The sequence below is a fragment of the Schistocerca americana genome, chromosome X, assembly GCF_021461395.2.
Source record: "Schistocerca americana isolate TAMUIC-IGC-003095 chromosome X, iqSchAmer2.1, whole genome shotgun sequence".
In the NCBI taxonomy this organism is placed as follows: domain Eukaryota; kingdom Metazoa; phylum Arthropoda; class Insecta; order Orthoptera; family Acrididae; genus Schistocerca; species Schistocerca americana.
The window spans coordinates 549,801,783-549,826,244 of NC_060130.1; the positions used below are offsets into that span (position 1 = coordinate 549,801,783).

General features: G+C 44.0%; 1 protein-coding gene across 1 annotated transcript in view; it reads right to left on the bottom strand.

Annotated features, from left to right (window-relative positions):
* Positions 1 to 24,462, bottom strand: part of LOC124556457 (GTP-binding protein Di-Ras2) — a 650,315-nt gene that overhangs the window by 401,138 nt on the left and 224,715 nt on the right. The window contains exon 2 of the mRNA XM_047130409.1: positions 4,086 to 4,119. The gene's annotated coding sequence lies outside the window, so the exon portion shown is untranslated. The remainder of the gene's footprint in view (positions 1 to 4,085; positions 4,120 to 24,462) is intronic.

Below are 24,462 nucleotides of genomic sequence, written 5' to 3' on the forward strand. Positions count from 1 at the left end.
ATGGCGGTGTGTAACGTAACTATGTCGATGCGAGAGAAACAGCGAGGTGTAATCGAATTTCGGATCCGAAAGGTTCGTCCACGCATAGGATGACAATGGTAGACTAAAAACGAGCGTTGGAACATCTGGAACAATCCGAATCCTTCGGTTCACTATCATCGGTGATCATCCATACAGTCCCGTCTTGGCCCCATCTGATTTTTATCTGCTTCCAAAACTTAAAGAATGCATTCGAGGACTTCAGTTTCATAGTGATGAAGCTGTGCAAACGGAGGAGAGCTTGTATTTTCGTCAACAAAGTCAAACATTCTACAGTGACGGGACTAAAAGCTTGTCTCTCTTTGGGAGAAATGTGTTCGTTGCCAGGGTGACTATGTTGAGAAATAAATATGTAGACACGAAAAATAAAGATGTGTAATGTTAATAACGTTTACTTTATATAAAAAGTTTCGAGAGTTTTCGCATTAAAATTCGGAGGCATTAGTTTTCGGCACGACCTTGTAAAAAATATTAGTAATATATTTTTATTAGGTTGATCACGACCATCACAGTTGTTCTGATTGATATTCCCTGGCCTGTAACGAGAATTCTGAGCCTTCTTCTCGTCCATTTTGCTGATGAACAGGCCTATAGTTGTCTCACCAACCTCTATCGCTCATACGCCTCACCTCCCCTGTTTATTAGATTCTACTGGTTTCAAACTTAATTCATTGTACAACTTCTCGATGAAATTCAGAATTACGTCTGTCGCATTTGTTGGATTTTGCACCAAGTCCCAATCAAGATATTTTGTCAATCGTCATTTAAGTCACAAGATTTGGTACAACTCATCCGCAACTGAGAGGCATGATATACTCATGTTCAGAAAAAATCACCTTGAACGTAAAGAGATAGGACATTTATATTCACAGAACTTGTACATTATTATGTTCTTTGGAAATAATTAGCATTCCAGTCATCTCGGTTCAGCATGTGTCCTGTTGCCTAGTAGGCACAGGGCCCGCCATGGTTCCTGATAACTTGTTGTATGCGTGATGGCATCGATGCGTATAAGGCGTGAATGGCGTCCTGTGGTATTGCCATCTATACTGCCTTCACCTGGTTATATAACGTTCATCTGTGGTAATCGGTGTTGGTTCACAGCGCGGCAGCCAACGTTTCACGATATCCCACACACTTTGGATTGGCGACAAGTCTGGTGACCTGAAGGGCCAGGGCAAAAGTCTGACATCCTGTGACACCAAGAAGACACGTGTTCGTGCAGCAACACGTGATCGTGCATTGGCTTACTGAAAAATGGCGTCTGGGGTTTTGTGCAGAACGAGTATGGCTACGGGTCGCAGGATGTCATTCACGTAGGACACACTCGTTACAGGCCCTGGACACGCACCAACTGTGATTTATGGTTGTACCCAGAAACACCCGCACCTTAAAACCTCGAGTTGACCCTATATGTCTCGTGGGAATGCAGTCACTGTGATGCCGCTCCACCTGCCTGGGGCGAACCTAAATGTGGCCATCATTTTCTAACAAATGGAACCTGGATTCATCCGAAAACACTATCTGATGCCATTAGTGTCCACAGTGACGTCATTCCATACACCATTGCCACCTAACACATATCTGCACATTCGTCAATCATTGGCGGAGAAGTGGATGATGCGCACGTTACCCATGCTGTAATAAACGGCGACGGACTGTCACGCCTGATAGTGTACGGTGTATTACACTATTTCACTGTTACGCCAGAGCCGAAGAGGATGCAGATCTGTCCCGCAATGCCATTCGGATGTCGTGTCGACCTTCTAGGGCGGTGGTCTGGGTGATGCGACATGACCCATCTCGTCGTGTTCTATGGCCTTCCGTGAACAATTCTGTACACATCCGCTGCACGGCCGAAACACCTGGTCCTACACGAGCAGCAATTTCCCTGACGGATGCATCACATTTTCTCATGCCAATACAGCGCTCCCTCTTTCCAACTCACTGATTTGACGGTACGGTTCGCGCATACGTCTGCGAGGCATCCTGCACGGCTGCTCAAGTCACACTGATCCATTACCTTCGGTTTAGAGCAACAACGAGAGCGGTGGGCGCATTTTACCGGTGGGTGGTGTTGCGCCGCGATATCTATGTTGACCTTGAACCCGCGACCGACATAGTTCAAATGCTAATCATTTCTGCAAAACATACTAATGTACACGTCCTGTGAATATGAACGTCCTATCTTGTCGTTCAGGATGTTGTTCTTTCTGTATATGAGTGTAATTAATTTAGAGAGATGTTGAGATAAAATACACATAACTTTAGTTCGATTTACAGAAGTATGGTGAAGTGTAAATAACGCAAATACAGCGTAAGAGAAAGTATAGGAAGACAAAGCCTGCCAAGAGCATATGTGAAGCGAAGGCTCTCAACATTAGCCTCTGCTAACAAAGAGAGGAGAAGCAGTGACTTGGAAAATATGTAAACAAATGGCAGAAACACTAATGACCACACGCGATGTTTTATAAATAAAAGCGACACGCGTCTGGTATAAAATTCTGTTCAATTAAATTGCAGAAAGCTTAAGACGGAGAAACCAATAATTGATTTAGCAGCTACTGCGGAATATGCTCATGCAAACAAACGTATTGTAATCATTTACTTGTCTGAACATGCACATCACGTCTACCAATTTCCGTCCCGTTCGGGTAATTCCTTCGTGGGGCGTCTTTCCTCTGTCGTAGAGTGTATAAGTTTATGTGTTAGGCAATCTTTCCTGGAGATATCTGTCTGGAATATATCCTCGTACAGAAGTAAAACGCGGACGATAAGCAGTTCAGACAAGCTGTTGTTGTAGAAGAATGCTTAAGATTAGATGAGTAGATAGCGTAACTGATGAGGAGGTACTGAAACGAGCTAGTGAAAATAGAAATGTCTTGCACAAGTGGAATAAAAGAAGGAATCTGTTGATAGGACACATGAGGGATCAAGAAATTGTTAGTTTTCTTTTGGAGAGAATGTTGGTGTAAAAATTGTAGTGGGAGACCAAGGCATAAATACAGTTGCCAGGTTCAAATCGACGTATGTCGCAGTAGTTATTCTGAGATGAAGAGCTTATACAGAATCGAGCAGTTACAGTGAACATAAACATTAACCAGACGGGGATTCCCCGCCAATTTAGCTGTAATCTCTTGTATATGGTTTCTTCCATATAATGTGATTTTCGAGGAGTCTTTCACTGTCGCATGTTACACCATCATGTACCGGGAGTTAGCTTTCGACGCTGCTAATCTCCAGAGTCAGGGTCCACAGAAACATGCTTGTCTCTCTGCCATGTAATTTGTGGCGTGCTGAGGACTCATCTGGGACGGCGAAGATCTTACCTAATGGCTAACAGATATATAGATTTTTTATCAGTGTTGTGGTTTTTCTCGTTCGCCACAGACATAGCAACTTATCTGCAGCACTCTGATCCAGTTACCCACAGTAACTGAACTAGTTAAACGACTGCAATCGTCTCCCGTGCATTTGCTCTCGAAGTATCAGTATCACTCGGATGAAAGTGCTCTCAGTAGACAACCATACCGATCCAGAAGATCGGTGCCTACAGGTCTCCGTTGACAGAGTTTCGCACGTGTCTGATCTTCTTGATCAAGTTGCATTGATATACGCTAAAATCCAGTGTTTTACTCATATGGTGCACAAATATTTCTCTTTAGGACATAGATATGACTACGTAAGTAATGTTCAGTACCGTATTACCGCATCAGACTAGACGACAACAACACTATTTTTACTCCATGGTTACTATACCTGATTCAGATGTTAAATTTCTAGAATTTTAAATAATCATAAATCGATGTTTAAAGTACACCTAAAATGACTCACCTAATAACTTGATGTCACTTTTTAAGTCAGTCGTTACACAACGTACCACGGTTTCCATTCACGCGAATATTACTTCCTTGGAAATACAGGACTTTGAAGATCATTCAAAACCAGACGTCAAAAATAATTTTTGTAGTTTCTGAATAGACACCACGCTTAAAATGGATCATGGCTTCAGAAGAAACATTAAAGCTATCGTCTGTGGTACTCACAAAAGTTGTCTCTTCTACGCAGATGTGGATGGATCTGAAACAAAGGAAAAGAAAAAAATAAGATACCGTATCTTCTGTTTCACTGCATTTGTCAATGTAGAAAGTCTTTATGACTTCTGATTTAAATCTTATGAATTACGAGAAACAGTTTCAACGTAGTGAATCACTTCACTAATATTTTTCATAAAAAACATTCTTGTTACTACTAAAAATTGATTTTGTTACCTTTTTGGCATACGACATTGGTGAAGTTTTAATCAAATACTCATAAAAGTATTTGACCAGAATTTCTGTTTAGATTACAACCAGAGCAACAAAATCCAGTTCTATGGTGGGTAAACTTTTAGTAGTACGCTAAAGGAAATAAAACAGGTTTCATAAAATCTTGATATGAAAACCTTCCAAAACTTGGCGATGAAAGCCGATCTAGTCTCCTAGTATTAGCCGGCCGGAGTGGCCGTGCGGTTCTGGACGCTACAGTTGGGAACCGAGCGACTGCTACGGTCGCAGGTTCGAATCCTGCCTCGGGCATGGATGTGTGTGATGTCCTTAGGTTAGTTAGGTTTAATTAGTTCTAAGTTCTAGGCGACTGATGACTCAGAAGTTAAGTCGCATAGTGCTCAGAGCCATTTGAACCATCTCCTAGTATTATGATAATGAACAATTCTGCAGTCATGGAGCATAATTAAAGTGGCGGAAATCATGTCATTCGCTTCAATGACCACCATATTTTGGACGAAACGAACACTTACTGTACTCATTTATTTACAGAGGTAAGCAATGATCATGTTAAGAAGTCAGCCGATAACAAGAAGATTCATCAAGGTTGTGGGTACCACTACTACAGGAAACCTCAAATGCACCAAATAATCGAAATACGAACACAACAAGTGTTGACAATGAAAGCAGTGCATCAGTTCCAAATCTGTCCGCAGATAATGAGTACTTGTTAATGGTTGATTGTCCTTTCGCAAAGTAGCCATTAGTGCTGAAAAATCTACAGGCGGTATAAGGTGTTCCATATACATCAGTGTTAAGTAAATGGAAACTTTTTTTGTAGACAACAATTCATTCTAAGACAGCGAATACCCAAAGAATTTGACCTGTTCAGTTTATTGAACCATTACATTCTTCACAACACGCAACCCGAGTGATTCAGAACTCAGTTAATGTACAGAGCACGATATTTCAGTAAATGATAAAGATACAGAAATGTGGCGCCCACGTTGGTCCAGCAGACCCTTGGTCGGTGTCCAAAAATATCATTACGGCAGTTTCGTTTAGTAAATACACTCCTGGAAATGGAAAAAAGAACACATTGACACCGGTGTGTCAGACCCACCATACTTGCTCCGGACACTGCGAGAGGGCTGTACATGCAATGATCACACGCACGGCACAGCGGTCACACCAGGAACCGCGGTGTTGGCCGTCGAATGGCGCTAGCTGCGCAGCATTTGTGCACCGCCACCGTCAGTGTCAGCCAGTTTGCCGTGGCATACGGAGCTCCATCGCAGTCTTTAACACTGGTAGCATGCCGCGACAGCGTGGACGTGAACCGTATGTGCAGTTGACGGACTTTGAGCGAGGGCGTATAGTGGGCATGCGGGAGGCCGGGTGGACGTACCGCCGAATTGCTCAACACGTGGGGCGTGAGGTCTCCACAGTACATCGATGTTGTCGCCAGTGGTCGGCGGAAGGTGCACGTGCCCGTCGACCTGGGACCGGACCGCAGCGACGCACGGATGCACGCCAAGACCGTAGGATCCTACGCAGTGCCGTAGGGGACCGCACCGCCACTTCCCAGCAAATTAGGGACACTGTTGCTCCTGGGGTATCGGCGAGGACCATTCGCAACCGTCTCCATGAAGCTGGGCTACGGTCCCGCACACCGTTAGGCCGTCTTCCGCTCACGCCCCAACATCGTAAAGCCCGCCTCCAGTGGTGTCGCGACAGGCGTGAATGGAGGGACGAATGGAGACGTGTCGTCTTCAGCGATGATAGTCGCTTCTGCCTTGGTGCCAATGATGGTCGTATGCGTGTTTGGCGCCGTGCTGGTGAGCGCCACAATCAGGACTGCATACGACCGATGCACACAGGGCCAACACCCGGCATCATGGTGTGGGGAGCGATCTCCTACACTGGCCGTACACCACTGGTGATCGTCGAGGGGACACTGAATAGTGCACGGTACATCCAAACCGTCATCGAACCCATCGTTCTACCATTCCTAGACCGGCAAGGGAACTTGCTGTTCCAACAGGACAATGCACGTCCGCATGTATCCCGTGCCACCCAACGTGCTCTAGAAGGTGTAAGTCAACTAACCTGGCCAGCAAGATCTCCGGATCTGTCCCCCATTGAGCATGTTTGGGACTGGATGAAGCGTCGTCTCACGCGGTCTGCACGTCCAGCACGAACGCTGGTCCAACTGAGACGCCAGGTGGAAATGGCATGGCAAGCCGTTCCACAGGACTACATCCAACATCTCTACGATCGTCTCCATGGGAGAATAGCAGCCTGCATTGCTGCGAAAGGTGGATATACACTGTACTAGTGCCGACATTGTGCATGCTCTGTTGCCTGTGTCTATGTGCCTGTGGATCTGTCAGTGTGATCATGTGATGTATCTGACCCCAGGAATGTGTCAATAAAGTTTCCCCTTCCTGGGACAATGAATTCACGGTGTTCTTATTTCAATTTCCAGGAGTGTAGTTTTCTAAAAACATGTACACATGAAAGCAACGTAAGCAATTTCTTTTGAAAAAATGTTCAAATGTGTGTGAAATCTTATGGGGACATAACTGCTAAGGTCATCAGTCCCTAAGCTTACACACTACTTAACCTAAATTATCCTAAGGACAAACACACACACCCATGCCCGAAGGAGGACTCGAACCTCCGCCGGGGCCAGCTGCACAGTCCATGACTGCAGCGTCTGAGACCCCTCGGATAATCCCGCGAGGCGCAAATTCTGTCAGCGAGTGAGTTAGAAGATGGCAGAATCATCCTTCTCTGAGACATATATTTGTCATATTGCAATACATCGGTTTTTCCGGACATTCTGCTACGCTAGAGATGTGTATGTTGAAACAGTAGAAACCAGTTCGATGGGAGTAAAGCCCATACGATATTGGACACATTGTTGTTCTGGTGCTGGAGCATACAACACGTGTTGACCTGTTTACACAGAAATTTTGGCATATTCCATGGACTGGGCGGATGGTAGGAGGGCCACTGAGCGGTCTTCAGTTTTCGACAAACCAGAGGCCTCAGATTGTGGGTATATGAATTCTGTTCCTGCAGTACGGAGTTAATAAAATATAGTGTTTTTGAACATGCTCGCAATAATCTGTCGTACATGTGGAAGACCATATATATTACTTCAGCACCACAATTATACGAGGGTTGTAACTTTAATAGAGGCAACTATGTATTTACAGCTCGTACAAAATAGATACGTGTTTCAAAGTTTTACTAACCTTCAGAGTAGTCACCAGCATTGGGTTTAACCTGTTGCCAGCGATGTGGAAATCGTAGGATACTCTTAGCAGTGCCAGTTGTGTTGATAGTTCGGGCGGCTCGGTCTATTACCCGACGAATTTGTAGCAGTTCTGAAGCGAATGCCGTGAAGTGTTTCCTTCAGTTTAGAAATCGAGTTGAACCTACAAGGGCTTAAGTCAGGGGAGTGCAGTAAATGGTATAGCACTTAGCAGCCCCATCAGTCAGAAACATCAGTAACAGCTTGCACTGCACGTGCTTGAGCATTGTCGTGCAAAATGATGGTCAAGTCCTGCAGAAAGTGTCATCACTTCCGTATCTACGCTGTTCATTTTGGGAACACAACCTACGACCAGCTCAGAGACAGAAGTGATGACACTTTCTGCAGGACCTGACCATCATTTTGCAGGACAATGTTGAAGCACGTACAATGCAAGCTGTTGCTGGTGTTTTTGACTGATGGGCCTACTAAGTGCTATACCACCTACTGCACTCCCCTGACTTAAGCTCTGGTAAGTTCAACTCGATTTCTAAAGTGAAGGAAACTCTTCACGGCATTCGCTTCAGAACTGCTACAAATTCGTCGGGTAATAGACCGAGCCTCTCGAACTGTCAACACAACTGGCACTGCTAAGAGTATCCTATGACTTCCATATCGCTGACAACGGGTTATACACAATGCTGGTGACTAGTTTGAAGGTCAGTAAAACTTTGAAACACGTATCTATTTTGTACGAGCTGTAAATAAATAGTTGCCACTATTAAAGTTACAACCCTCGTACAAGATGAAGCAGTTAAAAGTAGCCCGCCTCCCCTTTGAATGCGAATGCAGTATTTCGACTTCTGAAATAGAGTAAACAGCTACAACAGTGGACAGTTTTATGCAATAATCGATTGCCAGAATTCTTCTGTCAGCATTTCCAGTTGTGTCATCAGCGAAGTTAGACATTTCTGTTTGCCGGCGAGAGTGGCCGAGCGGTTCTAGGCGCTACAGTCTGGAACCGCGCGACCGCTACGGTCGCAGGTTCGAATCTTGCCTCGGGCATGGATGTGTGTGATGTCCTTAGGTTAGTTAGGTTTCAGTTGTTCTAAGTTCTAGGGGACTGAAGACCTCAGAAGTTAAGCCCCATAGTGCTCACAGCCATTTTTTGAACATTTCTATTTGTGATTACAAAGTGACTTTCTCGATAGATGAAAGAATTTAAATTGTGGAAGCATACGTGAAAACGGGTTCGATTAAGGGAACGCAAGAAAATTTCGGGTTCAAGTATACGGACAGAGGACTGCCAGAAAAGAGAGCAATACAGAGTCTGTGTAAAAATTGGCACCCTACGGATGCAAAATGTAAAACGACAAAGAATTTCTTCATTTCGCATACCAGAAGTTATTGCGACATTCGCCGAAGAATTATTCAGAACACAAAGAAGGATACACCCAAACTGGCCCAAAAGGTGCAATTAAGTAAGAGGAGTTGCCAGCGGTTATTGAAAACTATTAATTTGAAGCCATATTGCGTGACTGTTGTGCAGCAATTATGGGCAGATGATAGTCAGAAAAGTGTAGATTACTGCACCTGGCTGTTGAATAGCACCAACGATAGTTTGTTAGACCCTTTCCATTTCATCATGAGTGATGAAGCGTTGTTTCATCTTCCCGGTCAAATGAATTTGCAGAACACGAGGTACAGGGCAATGAAGAACCCTAACAGCGTGTTCAACAGCTCCTTGATGAAAAAAATCTGCGTTTAGTGCGGTGTTACGGGCATAATCGGACCGATATTTTTTGACACTACCCTCAACTCGGTTGCACATATGGAAATTTTTTATCCACTTTGTTCCAAACTCACTGAACGTGAAAGATAATACTGCTTCTTCCTGCAAAATAGGGCAACGTGCTACACGTGTAAGGTAGCCCTGGAACGACTCCATGATGTCCTTACTGAGGGACGAACTGTTGACAAAAACTTATGGCCACCACGTTCGCCTGATCTAACCACATGTGACTTTTCCTGTGAGGTCACTTAGAGAGCAAGGTCTACGAAATAAATCCACACAATAAACAGGAACTGAAAGACAACATTAGCCGTGATATTGCCGCCATCGATGTCCGAACTCTACGCCTCGTATATCTGAATATGCTTACACGTGCACAGCTGTGCTTTGATGTTGCGGGGGGTCATTTTCAGCAACTTCTATAAATGTATTATTCACTGTCTTTTTCATTGTAAATGAATGGTAAGTCCATCTAAGCCCTTCGTTTCTGTAATTTCATTGCATTTCCTTTATACTTACACGGGCTACTTCTATCTGCGCCAACCTGTAGCACACACAACAAGTAGGATGGATTGGGGCGACACTGGATACAAAATATAGGCTCCTCTGCCATGTACTGAGTGGATTCTGAGCACCACTTGCTGCATCGTGGAGGTGTTTCCATCGAGTCACAGCTATCGCCTGTGATCTACAACGCTTGCTACTGCTCTCACTTAGGCAAACGTATGACTGTTTACTGTTGTGTGTGTTTCCGTAGAGAATGTTGCTTTGAACGGTGTATTACACGTAGCGTCTTTCTTGAAAGGCACTTTGTGTAAACAATTCCTGTAGCGAAAACTTTATTACACATTTCAGCTAGGAGGAGCTGTTTACGTTACTTGCATTTGTTAATTGTTAACAACGCAATTACCCGTAGCAAATCTAAATCATAAAAACTAATTAAACTAATGCACTTTGAAACGAACTAGTTATACGCCTTAGCGTGGTACGGTTGAGATTTTCTTAGCACACACCGCTCACAGTTGCCATGAGGAAAATTTACTCCACACACTCAGTATTGGTAAGTTGGTGAGAATATTTAACAACCGCAGTATACAAGCACTTTCTCGGAGCACGTAAATTCGCTCGAATCCTAGACACCCAGTCACCGTTCTCAAATATACTGAGATGTTCGTAACACGTAATCCAAGACCAGATTCATACTCGAAACAAAATCAGTCACACAGTAGAATAAGTAGTATATTCCTGTATCAAAAGTCCTAGCCTGGCAGCAGTGTTCACACTCTCACCATTCCTGGCTGATAACGTAGTAAAATATGTGCACTACTCGAAAGGAAATACGGTAAACCACTAAGGAGTCATAGTTTACATGGAGATGTAATTCCATTCGTTAGCAAGTAACCAGTTTCCGCTTAAAACTCATCAGAAACTTCTCTCACTTCCAGACCGCACATTTCTAGAGATTTCGAGGCTAAAATAAATGCTCCTCTCTTTCAACCGCCGCGACAGGGCTAGTATTACGCAACACGATCAATACACGCGAATACGTCTTTCAATAAATCGCGACTGCCGATTTTGCCAGATTTTTTTTTAAAGAGTTTTAAGACTGAAACTGCTTGTGGTCACAATCATTTTTCAACAAAAATATATCAACCAACGCAATTATTTCGTACGAAAGGCTGGACGTGTAGCGTGAGAACATATGCTATAAAAGCAATGCCGATTCGTTTTCATGACTGCAAGTTTCGATAGCAGCGATTCGACTCTAGGCTTACACCTTCAACATAGCACCTGAAATCAATAAGAAATAAAACGATTGTGTAAGTATTCCTCGGTAATGTTTTTAAAGTACATTATAATCACTTTTATTACTTCATCAGTTATTCAGTTGAGATCACGGCTGAACTGATGGGACTGACCACTTAATAAATTATTTAATACCTTCCTTTGAAGTGTTTAAACGAAAACACGTACCATCTTCCAAACAAACAATAATATTTAAAAATAATAATACGCCAATTCTATTATTGGGAATTTTTATAGAGGTTAGCTAGGAACGTTGACAGGGGCACTTTCGGTAACGTGCATTAGCACATTTCATCACAGACGGTACAGTTAGCAGCTCTGCGTCCTGTTCCTCTCAGGCCATTTAGTACCGACCGGCCGCCGTGCTATCCTCTTCCAATGGCGTCATTAGAATGCCGTATGGTGTATCATGGGGTCACCACACCGTTTTCCCTGCCGTTGTCAGCTTCCCCGACTTAAGAATCGCTACTTCTCACTCAATTAGGCATCACGAAGCCTCGTTCCACCATGTTCCAGTCTTTCTACTAAGGAAGTATCCCTGGTAGTACTGTGAATTAAATCCAGATAAACCGCAGAGCAGTCATACGTTCTGATCATTTAGCTACGTAGCGTGAGGGCGGTGCGCTTAGTGCGTTTTTGTCGAGCGCCCCAGCGTTTTTCACGCACCATGCCTGGCATGTCAGACGGCGGAAGCTGTGTGCATTTCTGTAGCCCAGGCGATCTGCTTCAGTCATCTAATACCAATTACTCTGTTTCTCATCGCCCATGCTGACAACCAAATTCCAGAGCGACCTTCCAGCTTATGTTGAAGTTGTTCTCACATCAGGCAAACCAGCAAATCTTGTTGCAGTAAGATATCTACGAGGGCGCATTGAAAAGTGATAACTCCGATTTTCGATGTGAAAAATCTTAAAGCTTTTTAAGCAAAACCACGTTATTAGCACTGTACATATTTATGCATCACGTCTACTTATTTGCAGCCCCCTACCACGAGAGAGCGCCGAATTTTAGCGTGCAACATGGCGGTGTGTAACGTAACTGTGTCAGTGCGTGAAAGACAGCGTGCTGTAATCGAGTTACGAATTCGAAGATTTAGTCCACACATAGAGCACCCTCCCTTTCAGCGTGACAATGCCAGACCAAACACGAGCGCCGGAAGATCTGGAACAATTCGACACCTTAGGTTCACTGTCATCGATAATCATTCATATAGACCCGACTTGGTCCTATCTGATTTTCATATATTTCCTGAACTTAAATAACGCTTTCGAGGACTTTACTTTGATAGTGATGAAGCGGTGCAAGCAGAGGTGAGATTTTGGCTCTGTCAACAAAGTTGGCCATTCTGCAGTGATGGTATCAACAAAATGGTCTCTCGTTGGGAGAAATGTCTTCGTTGACAGGATGACTCTGTTGAGAAATAAATATGTAGACATGAAGAAGAAAGTCGAATTACTTTCTAAAAATGTCATTGGTCTTCAGTAACATTCCTTATTTCCATGCCAAAAACACAATCATATGCCAAAAGAGGTTCGCTTCAAAAGAATTCCAGAGTGACGATTAGTTTTCCAATACTTCTACCAGAATCTGCAAACTCTCTCTCTCGTTCGATTGTAATGTTGACAATGCTTGGATCAGAACCCTGCCTTGTCCTCTATGCTCTACTGTTGACCTTGCTGACCAAAAACATATGGATTGCTTCGACAGATACAGTAGCGCTCAGACAGGGTAGCCTATGGCCACTTTAATGTCAGGCGAAATGTATTCTTTCCCTGTCTCCTGCTTCCACTTGTAGTGATTTATCACAGGCCTGTCATAAAATCGGTGAATACTTTACAGTGCCCTTTCAATAGGAAAAAGAACAGGGTGCCGGATTTTGAATCCATAAATGATGTTAACAGGAAATAAAATCGAGAAATCAGAAAAGTGAAGATTATTTTCACTGATATAGAAAAAGAAATTATATGAATGCGTAGTGTCTGCTCTTTCGGACATGTCCGAAAGAACAGACACCACGCGGAATCCGCAGCTGTGATACATATTATATAAACTGAAGGTGGAGGGGGCAGAAAGGAAAGAAAAGGGAAGGAACTGGTGATATCAGTTCCATCGGGACTTTATGCGGTATCAGCGGTGATGAGTGAAAATATGTGCCAGACCGGGCCTCGAAGTCGGGATCATCCACTTAATAGCGTTAACCATTGCGCCACCTGGACACAGAGGTGACGCTGGATGGAGTGTGAGTCGGTCGAGGAGCGTCGCGAAACAGTCCGCTCATTTGCGATCAGCAGTGTGTCTGGGTGGTGCAGTGGTTAATGCAACTGCCTAGTAAGCGGGAGATCCAGGTTTCGAGCCCTTGTCTGGCACTCATTTCCACTCATCGCCGCTGATTACTCATAAAGTCCCGATGCAGTTCATATCTTTCTGTTGCTTCCTTTTCTCCCTCCTGCACCTTCAATTTACACCAGACAGAAATGCATGTAAGAAGAGGCGAGCTACTCTAATTCCATATATGTGCAATTACAAATATTCCACAGAAGAATCATATCACTCAGAGAATTAATTCCTTCTGAAATTCTTATCATGTTGATTGCTTGCTAAATGGTGAATATGTATTTAAAGTCTCTTAGTTAAAAAAAAATAATTACTCAGTCTCTCAACTTCAGCGATAACCATACTGAAAATTTCTTTGAAGACAAGGGAATTTAGTCGTAAAAATTAAGCACTAAACCCTAAAACTTACGATCACAAAGCTACTGTCTTAATTACTGCTGTACTGCAGAGTCTCATATACGGGGGACGTGCAATATGTAATGCAACACTTTTTTTTCTATGTAGACTGAAGGAGGATCACTGCTGTCAGCTGCAGTGGGACATTAAGCAGAATCAGTGGCGACGAGCAAAAACGTGAACGGGACCGGGATTCGAACCCAGGTTTCCTGCTCACTAGGCAGGTGCGGTAACCACTGCTCCATCCGGCTTACAGCGTTATCGCACCTCCACGGATTATCTCAGCACACCACACGGCCGATCCACAGTCCCACAGAGCGCTACCTATTCGCAGTCCCTGTCCATTATACTCCAGTTCGCTAATCGGAGATTTCCATAGGAGATCGGACGTGTTTGTGCATCCGCGCTGAAGAAGGTGGATCCATTGCCCAGTTAAGCTTATCAATTACGTGAATGCGTGGTTTATGTTCTGTCGGACATGTCTGAAAGAACAGTCCCCACGCATTCATATAACATTACTTTCTGAAAGCAGGTTGATTTTGTTCAGGATTCGAATATACCATATTATTTCCCACTCTTTTTACTACAAAACACTTCAGTGGGACGGCCTTACAACACCTTACCAGGAGACCCTGTACGCCCGCACGGTACCACTCTGCTGGTTGACATCGGAGCCAGCGTCTTGCTGCATCTATAACCTTTCCATCAGCCACGTACTGCTGCCGGCGAAGTGCATCCTTCAATGGGCCAAACTGATGGAAGTCGGAATATATGACGTAGGGTGGATGAGGAAGAACAGTTCAATGAAGTTCTGTGAACTACTCTCGTGTGCGCAGCCTTGTGTAAGGCGTTGTGTTGTCAAGGCGAAGGAGAAGTTATTTTGCATTTTTGTGGAAACGAATAATGGAGTCCACACGTTCCAAAACTGCAGGTGTCGCAGCTGCGTGCGCCCGGCCTGCACGCGGGAAATCGGGTAGCTTTGCGCGACCTTGTTGCGATGATGGCAGACGCCTCAATCACCGGCTCACCAGCTTTTGTTCACTGCCAGGTCTCCATAGACATTCTGCAAGCGCCTGTGAATATCAACGATGCTCTGGTTTTCCGCCAAAGAAACTCAATGACAGCTCTCTGCTTGGAACGCACCTCCATTATTACAGACACCATTTTGTAGGCTATGTAATGGCGCCGCCACCAATGGGAACTTCATGTAACTATAGCGGCTGAAGTTCGAATATTCCTGTTGCATCACTTGTTGAACGACTCTCGTACGCAAGTTTCTATCTATCGCTTGCGTCTTGTCCCGCGTTTACGCAGGGTCGGCCATGGTTAATCGGATTTGGCATGTTAATTTTAAGGGTGGCCGGATGCCCTTCCTGCCGCCACCCTGTACCCCCCTGGACGGAATTAGTGTACCCCAACTGTCTGTGTCAAGTGGAATCCAGGAAATAGTGTGAATGTCTTCAGATGTCTGCGAGCTGTGCAACTGAGGTGGAACGTCGGGACCAGCCCGGTATTCACCTAGTGGGATGTGCAAAACCGTCTAAAAACCACATCCAGGCTGGCCGTCACACCGGCTCTCGTCGTCAATCCGCCGGGCGGATTCGATCCGCGCCGGCGCGCCTACACGAGTCCAGGAAGCAGCGCGTTAGCGCTCTCGGCTACCCTGGCGGGTGTCTCTCGTACGTAAGTGACACGAAGAATTCGTCTCTGCTATGAAATTTATAAAGATCTGTCAAGTTGTCACAATATACCACAATTAACAATGGCCGTATGGTAACACTGAACCTGGATCTACAACTATACTCACTAAGCTACCTGATGATGTGTCGCGGATTGTACTTTGTGGCCACTGTGACATCTCCCTTTACCATTCCAGTCGCGAATGCTCTACTGGAAGATCGACTGGTGCTAAGCCTCTGTGTTATCTTGAATCTCTCAAATTTTACCTTCATGGTCTTCTCGAGAGATATATGCATGTGAATGCCATATATTAGTTGACTTTGTTATGAACGTATAATGTCGTAATTTCAGCAGCAAATACACCATGACGCAGAAAGTCTCCCCTGCTATGTCCTCCGCTGGAGTTGACTTACCATCTAAGGGACACTTTTGCGCTGACTAAATGAACCTGTAACGAAACTCGCTGCTGTTCCTTAGATCTTCTACGTTTCCTCAGTCAGCCCTATCTTGTGCTTGTCCCAAACTTATGAGCACTATTGGTATTGGTCGAACGAGACTTTTTTAAGCTGCCTTCTTTGGAAATAGTCTACACTTACTGAGGGTTCATCCAGTGCCTTGCTTGGGATTAGTTTTACGTAGTTTTTCAACTTTCAATGGCTCCGTTCACATACTAATAGACACTTAATGATAGTGACGATATGCAGTGATTCTTCTGCATTCGTGTGATGGTACAATAATGGGTCTCTCTGCCTACTTGCAATTCTGTAGCCACATTACACCAGGTAGAACTGACACACAACCATTGAGTTACACAACGGTTTCTGCTTGAGTTCGGAAGTGGGCGCCGATTTATCCTTTGCGAATGTATGTTGAGTGGTCACCATGATATTTCCCTAGAATTACAAAAATGGTTCAAATGGCTCTGAGCGCTATGGGACCTAACTTCTGAGGTCATCAGTCCCCTAGAACTTAGAAATACACAAACCTAACTAACCTAAGGACATCACACACATCCATGCCCGAGGCAGCATTAGAACCTGAGACCATAGCGGTCGCGCGGTTCCAGATTGTAGCGCCTAGAACCGCTCGGCCACTCCGACCGGCCTAGAATTACAGGGCTGGTATCAAATGCCACTTTTTGGAGGACTGTAGAGCCTACTGCTGGCTAAGTAGATATATGATTCAACTGTGTGGGGATCATTGTTGGTAACGATTTCCAACTCCACATGGCAACGCTAAACCTACATATACGTCTATACTCTTCAAGCCACATTATCTGGTCCCCTCTCCCAGCCCCACATACCTGGCAAGTATGGGTAGTATGCTCAACGTTGCGCCAGATACAGCTTGACAGGTGTTGCCACTCTTGAACAGTTGGTGTTTGAGATGGGGGCGCCATTTCGATTCGGTGTTCGGACAAAAGGTTGCTGGTGAAACGGTCCAGATCAGACACTTCTAGTCTGTCAGAGTCCACTCCACAGCATACCCTGCTGAGTCAAGGCACATCCTCTGCTGCCTTGGTACTGTAAGCTGTTGTTGCCATGGTAGTGGCCTCGACAGTGTATGATTATCTGGGGTCTCGGCCTGTCATAGCTGTCTTTCTGGGGATGTGAAGGGTCTTTTTGTGAGAGGCCAACTGTTATCGTTGAGGGCTGCTGGTCGTTCCCACTGGAGCAGAGGCTGCTGATCTCAAAATCGTCATGAAGTTGGGACTGCCTGCTGGGACGCAGACCATAGTCTGGAGATAAGACGTTGGGGTCCTCTGAGATGAGGCAGGGTGATAAGCCGCGCCCACCGTCAAGAGGCACCATGGCGCATCTTGTTGTAGTGGGCTTTGTGACTGCTATGGTCCTCTGGGAGACTTGGGAGTCGACGGAAACGCCACTGCTGTCTAAGGTGAAAGCTGTATGCACATTTGTCCACCCACTGCTTCCGTGGACCACTCTCATACTGATGATGACACTGCTGGCAGTCTGGAGATGTCACGTGATACGTACGCCTGCCTGAGATTATGCCCACCATTGTGGGGAACCTACTCCGATCTACACGAAAGCCTCGTGACCGAATTATCTTTCCAGCTGCGAAGCGTGGATGGAATTGCGAAACATGAGGCTGTTGTGGCGTCAGATAGCAGAGATGACTACGTGGTGGTGGGTAGCTAAAACTATGGCTTGATATTCCACGAAAATGGAAGTGGACCTACAAAGTAAAACTTTGTGAGAAAGTGCATATTGCAACGCCTTTTTCTTCTGAGAACTGTAGGTCACTGCGAACTTTTACGCTTTTCCACTTATCTATAAATTAACAGGAAATGTTGGTAGGTGGTGACTACCTTGTGAAGGATAAAAACACATAAGAATAGTGGAGGCAAATGTTGGACATTTTCCGTAACTATTGCTTTGGATAGGACTTCTATTGCGAAAATGTTAGATGATGCCTTGGTTGTCGATTCCTCTGTTGGCGATTGTAATTTTGTACATACTTCGAACTTCCAAAATGATTGTACCACATTACACAGAAAAGCCTACAAAATCAGCGAGAAAAAGTTCCCTGATTCAATCGTTTGCGTGTTTGAGGAGAATGCCTTATGAGTAGCTGATTGCTGCTCTGAGCACTTCAAAATGGTTCAAATGGCTCTGATAACCATGGGACTTAACTGCTGAAGTCATCAGTCCCCTATAACTTAAAACAACTTAAACCTAACTACCCTAAGGACATCACACACATCCATGCCCGAGGCAGGATTCGAGCCTGCGACCGTAGTGGTCGCGCGGTTCCAGACTGTAGCGCCTAGGACCGGTCGGCCACTCCGGCCGGCGCTCTGAGCACTGCTGGCATGCCTTTATAAGGCGTTCTAGCTGTTTGTCCCTGACTATAGCCTGCCAATAAATGTTCCGCCGTGCTATAGTTTTAGTTCAGGATGTACACCTAAATCACTAAACAGTTATGTAGTTACTTTATTCTTGAGCACGGAAAGAATCATCATGCGATAAGCGTTATTCTCTTTTTCTAGGTGTGGAAAACTTGGTGTAACTAATAACTCTGTAGGTAATTTTCGAAGTGCAATGCATTCATTGAAACGCCCTACCTCATCCTTGTGAAACTTGGAGACAGGACCTCGTGGAACGTGAAACAATACATCAGTTTCAAAGTTACGGTTCTTTGGCTGGTAACGGATTGCGTATATCTAAGAACTGCAAAATAACGCCCATTTCTATAGTCACTGAGTCGTTCTAACTGGTAAGGAAGAACTAGGGACAAAAAGTGTAATTAGCAGTTTGTAGTCTGTTAACTGAAGAAATCTCACCCTGTTCAAGTACATATTGAGCTTAATTACTGCATATGAAAACCGTAAAGCCTCCACTCCAACTACTCATCAGTTAACACTGGTGAAGCACAGTGTCTTTGAAATATACGTAGTGGAGTACTTTGTTCCATTTTGGTCTTTTTTGACAGGACTGCACCAAATCCATGTTTGGATGAACCTGTCGCGAGGACCAGTGGTTTCCCGGGGATTGTGACATCTCGTCTACTGGTTTCAAATGTAGGCCCATGGAAGGTAGTCCACATTTATTTATTAAATCCTTAGATATTAGTCGGATTATTGAAAGACTTGGCACTCTTTTGGGTTTCAGTTCAATATATCAGTTTGTAAAGCTTTAAACAACTTTTTCAGATTTTCCGTATGTTGTTGCTTTCTTTAACCTGTAACAATGACATCCAAATTAATGCAACACATGGAATGTTACTGATTAAATTGTTTTAAAGATCTTTGAGAAGTCGACACAGCTCTAGCCATACCGAATGGTAAACGTAGATATTTGTATAATTCAAATGGGAAGTTGTTCACTAAAAACTCTTGAAATTCCTGGTTTAATGGTATCTGTAAGTAAACGTCAAATCTGTCTAACAATCTATATTTATCACGTTAAAACAAAAGAACAAATCTTCCGGGCTTATTATTGGGAAAGGGTCTGTAACACCCTAGGGATTCACTGCTTTATAGTTTCCACATGGTTCAGTGGAGACTACCAAAATATTACCGTAACAGTCACTATTATAGTCTGCTCATGTAAACTGTCGAACTCCTCTTTAACGCCTTCGCGCAAAACTTGCAGCAATGGGCAGGCCCGTGTGAAAATCAGCGTAGTCGATGGATGCATACAATGTTGTATTTCGTGCAACCTAGCGCAAAGGAGAAATTTCAGCAAAAGAGTCATACAAATTTCCTATTTCGTGATAATGATTCTCTGAAGATAATGTGGTTACTAATTCTTGAATAGAGAAATCAAACGTTTGGATTGCTTCTAGGTATGATCACCATATGACAAAATTGTTGTGTTATTTGCCCTTAAGGGAGATGATCCTCAAAACATATACATATTCCAATTACGTAATGAGACAGAGGCACCTGTACACACTTGTTACGTCATCTTGGACTGACGTAATGGTAATTATGTCAACAGCTTTTGTGGAGAAGCAGTTATTCCATTTCATTGATTTATGATCTCATGTAGGTGCTGACTCTACTGTTCTTTGTCCATCTCTGTTCACAGAACACTTTCGATTAGACTGTCCTCCACATGGAAAACAAACTACGTCTTTAAAATTACACGGTATGCTTGGATATTTGACACAACACTGGGGGAACGACAGAATGTTGCCACGTTCCTTTGTGAAACAACTGACGTTCAAGAGAAACACTCGGGCTACTTTGTTTTTCTGCAATATTTTTGTTGCTGTTGTTTGCTTGCCACTCGTCACGCAAGTCCCGTGACTGGAGCTGCCTCGTCGCATGAGAAAACTTGTTCCAACTCAATTTAGCTGTGTTAGCAGGCCTGTTTACTTGTCCGGCGTGAAGTTATGTGTAACGTAGACAGTTTCTGTCACCTGGGAAATGTTCTTCCGTCGACTACGAAAATAAGAAATAAAAAAATACGATCTGTTATCAACACGATATGCGATGTATTTTTATTGTGGTGGGGGTGGGGGTATTTTGAAAGACACGACGTATATGAACCCTTTCCAACAACATTGGTCGGCATACGACACTCCACAGCAAGATCAGTGAATGCAGATGCTCGCACAGGTATGGGATCACTTCCATATGCGATGTATTTTTATTGTGGTGGGGGTGGGGGTATTTTGAAAGACACGACGTATATGAACCCTTTCCAACAACATTGGTCGACCTACGACACTCCACAGCAAGATCAGTGAATGCAGGTGCTCGCACAGGTATGGGATCACTTCGACTTTCGTCTGGATGTTTGTCAAGCTCCCATTGGAGGGCATGTTGAATATTTTTGAAAGGTAAATTTAAACTCTGATCCTAAACATAATTGTCAAATGTACCCAAGGTTGTATGTGCCTCCACGAATCTACCCGTCTAATTTCGGATGGTTCTTCTGTAAATAAAAAACTTTCTGTTCCTATGTGTAAGCTAAAATTCACCCCAAAGCATCTGCCTTCATTCATGTTCAATGTCTAGATGCTGCCAAGGTTGTTTCGAGTATGCTGTATACGTTTTGCTGGGAAGCCCTTACACATCCTCAATATAGTCCCGATCTTAGCCCATGAGATATCCATTTTGAAGAAAAACATTTGTGGCCATAAATTTGTTTAGGAAGAAGATGTGCTCTCCTCGGTACAATCATAATTCCGTATGCAACTGCAAACACTTTTCCATGATGGCGTTGACCTCCATGTCTCACAGTGGAATAAAATTAACAGTTATGGCAACTGCTTTTGAAACATTAAAAAGTTCACTTACTTTTTTCCATGTGTCTCGTATTCATGTGACTACCCCTTATACTAACAGGTATTCTCTGTATATGACTATGAACTTGTGCTTAACTTTTACATATTACAGCTAACTACAAGAAAAAAAATTAAGGGAGAGTTAATTCTTTTGGAAACTTGCATTAACACCTCAAAAATCTCCTGGTCTCAACTAAAAGCCTTAGAAGGTATGTGGAAAGTTGTTTTCAGCACAGCTGTTGTATTGTCAGAAGGACTTTTTAATGAGATTTTTATAACCGTCTGTTGTTTCTATTTTATATGTTATGCAGTCAGGCAGTAGTAGCCGACCGCAACACCAGCAGCAACAGGGAAGTATCCGCTTTTGTGACATTTACGAGTTCCTAACCAGGAGCGAATTTTATATCATCTGTGTGCTTTAATAATTCAGTTTCTTGAGTTTCTGCGTCTAAATTTAATATCTAATAGCCACAGTTCTCGCGTTTTCGTTTGCGTCGGAAAGTAAACCGATTTTGTGACATGTTACAAGTTCCTAATCAGGGGCGAATTATTTAGTTTCACCTGAGTGCTTCGGTAGTTAGGTTTTTGAATATCTGCGTATTATTAAACACACTTCCTGCGTTTTCGTCACAGTAGAGTTGTGCAGCATGTGCCGATAGTCCGTTTATCTGCACAGTTAAGTTTTCCACGGTCTTTAGTATGGACAGGGACTGCGATTGTTGTGTGCGGATGCGAAGCGAGTTGGTGACACTTCACTCTGATTTTCAGCCTGTGATGGCTTTGGTTACACAGCTTGAGGCTGCAGTGGGTGGGCAGTACTGACATAAATTTGCAGTAGGATTTTGGAGCATATACTGTACTCGAACATTATGAATCACCTTGAAGAAAAAGACTTATTGATACATAACCAACACGGATTCAGAAAATATATTTCTTGTGCAACACAGCTAGCTCTTTACTCCCATGAAGTAACGAGTGCTGTCGACTAAGGATCTCAAATCGAGAACATATTCCTAGATTTCCTGAAGGCTTTTGATACCGTTCCTCACAAGCGACTATTAACCAAATTGCTTGCATATGGAGTATCGTCTCAGTTGTGTGACTGGATTCGTCATTTCCTCTCAGAGAGGTCACAGTTCGTAGTGACAGACGGTAAATCATCGAGTAGAACAGAAGTGATATCTGGCGTTCCGCAAGGTAGAGTCATAGGCCCTCTGCTGTTCCTGATTTACATAAATGATCTAGGTGATAACCTGAGCAGCCCCCTTAGATTGTTTGCAGATGATGCTGTAATTTACAGTCTAGTAAAATCATCAGACGATCAATTCCAATTACAAGATGATCTAGAGAGAATTTCTGTATGGTGCGAAAAGTGGCAATTGGCACTAAACAAAGAAATCCGATAAATTTGGGGTATATGATAATTCTCACAAATCAAAGGGCTGTCCATTCGACTAAATACCTAGGAATTACAATTACGAGCAAATTAAACTGGAAAGTCCACATAGATAATATTGTGGGGAAGGCGAGACAAAGACTGCGCTTTGTTGGCAGAACACTTAGAAGATGCGACAAACCCATTAAAGAGACAGCCTACATTACACTTGTCCATCCTCTGCTGGAATACTGCTGCGCGGTATGGGATCCTTATCAGGTAGGAGTGACGGAGGACATCGAAAAAGTGCAAAAAAGGGCAGCCCGTTTCGTGTTATCGAGCAATAGGGGTGAGAGTGTCACTGATATGATACGCGAGTTGGGGTAGCAGTCACTGAAACAAAGACGGTTTTCTTTGCGGCGAGATCTATTTACGAAATTTCAATCACCAACTTGCTCTTCCGAATACGAAATAATTTTCTTGACACCCACCTACGTAGGGAGAAATGATCATCATAATAAAATAAGAGAAATCAGTGTTCTAACGGAAAAATTTATGTGTTCCTTTTTCCCACGTGCCATTCGAGAGTGGAATGGTAGAGAAGTAGTATGAAAATGGTTCGATGAAGCCTATGCCAGGCACTTACGTGTGAATTGCAGAGTAAACATGTAGATGGAGAAGTAGATGTAGATGTTGTGGGCCGGCCTTGGGAATCCAACGGACGTCCAGCATGTCCGAGTCCTCCGATCGGTCCTCACCGGTGGCCAACCCAGTTACTGCTCGCAGAGCGGGAGGTCGGCCTGGGGGGAAGCGGGCGGCGAAAGACCTCCCAGGCGGCCGCATGTAAGGCCTCCCCGGTTTATCTGGCAAACAGGTTCGAGGTGCTGTCTGTGGCTGACACTATCGCTGAGCCAGATGCTGTTGCCTGTTCTGTTTCAGAGGAAACTACTCAGCCTGCAAGATCCGGGCAATCATACAGGGTGGGATTATTGACAGTTGGGAGCTCCAATGTTTGGCGCGTTGTGGGGCTCCTTAGGGACATGTATGCCAAGAAGGGAACGAAAACCAATGTGCACTCCGTGTGGATACCAGGTGGAGTCATTCCAGATATGGAAAGGGTCCTCCCGGATGCTATGAAGAGCACAGGGTGCAGCCAACTGTACAGGTTAGAGGGTCTCGGGAAAACACAAAAAGGGCTTCAGTCACAAAGGGTACAGGCCGAACACAGGAAGAACGTAGATACAGAAACCATTGGAATGACAGTTATAAATTGTCGTAGCTGTGTTGGGAAAGTACCAGAGCTCCAAGCACTAATAGAAAGCACTGATATTCAAATCGTTATAGGCACTGAAAGCTGGCTAAAGCCGGGTATAAGCTCAGCCGAAATTTTTACGAAGAACCTAACGGTGTTCCGAAATGATAGGCTAAACACGGTTGGCGGTGGAGTGTTTGTTGCTGTTAGAAGTCGTTCAACTTGTCGCGAAACTGAAGTAGATACTTCCTGTGAGTTAGTATGGGCAGAGGTCATTGTTGGTAACCGGAATAAAATAATAATTGGATCCTTTTACCGACCTCCCAATTCAGATGATACAGTTGCTGAAAGGTTCAAAGAAACTTGAGTTTGATTTCAAACACGTAACCCACTCATACGACTACAGTTGGTGGTGACTTTAATTTACCCTCGTTATTTTGGTGAAAATACATGCTTAATTCCGGAGGTATACATAAAATATCATCCGAAATTGTACTAAAC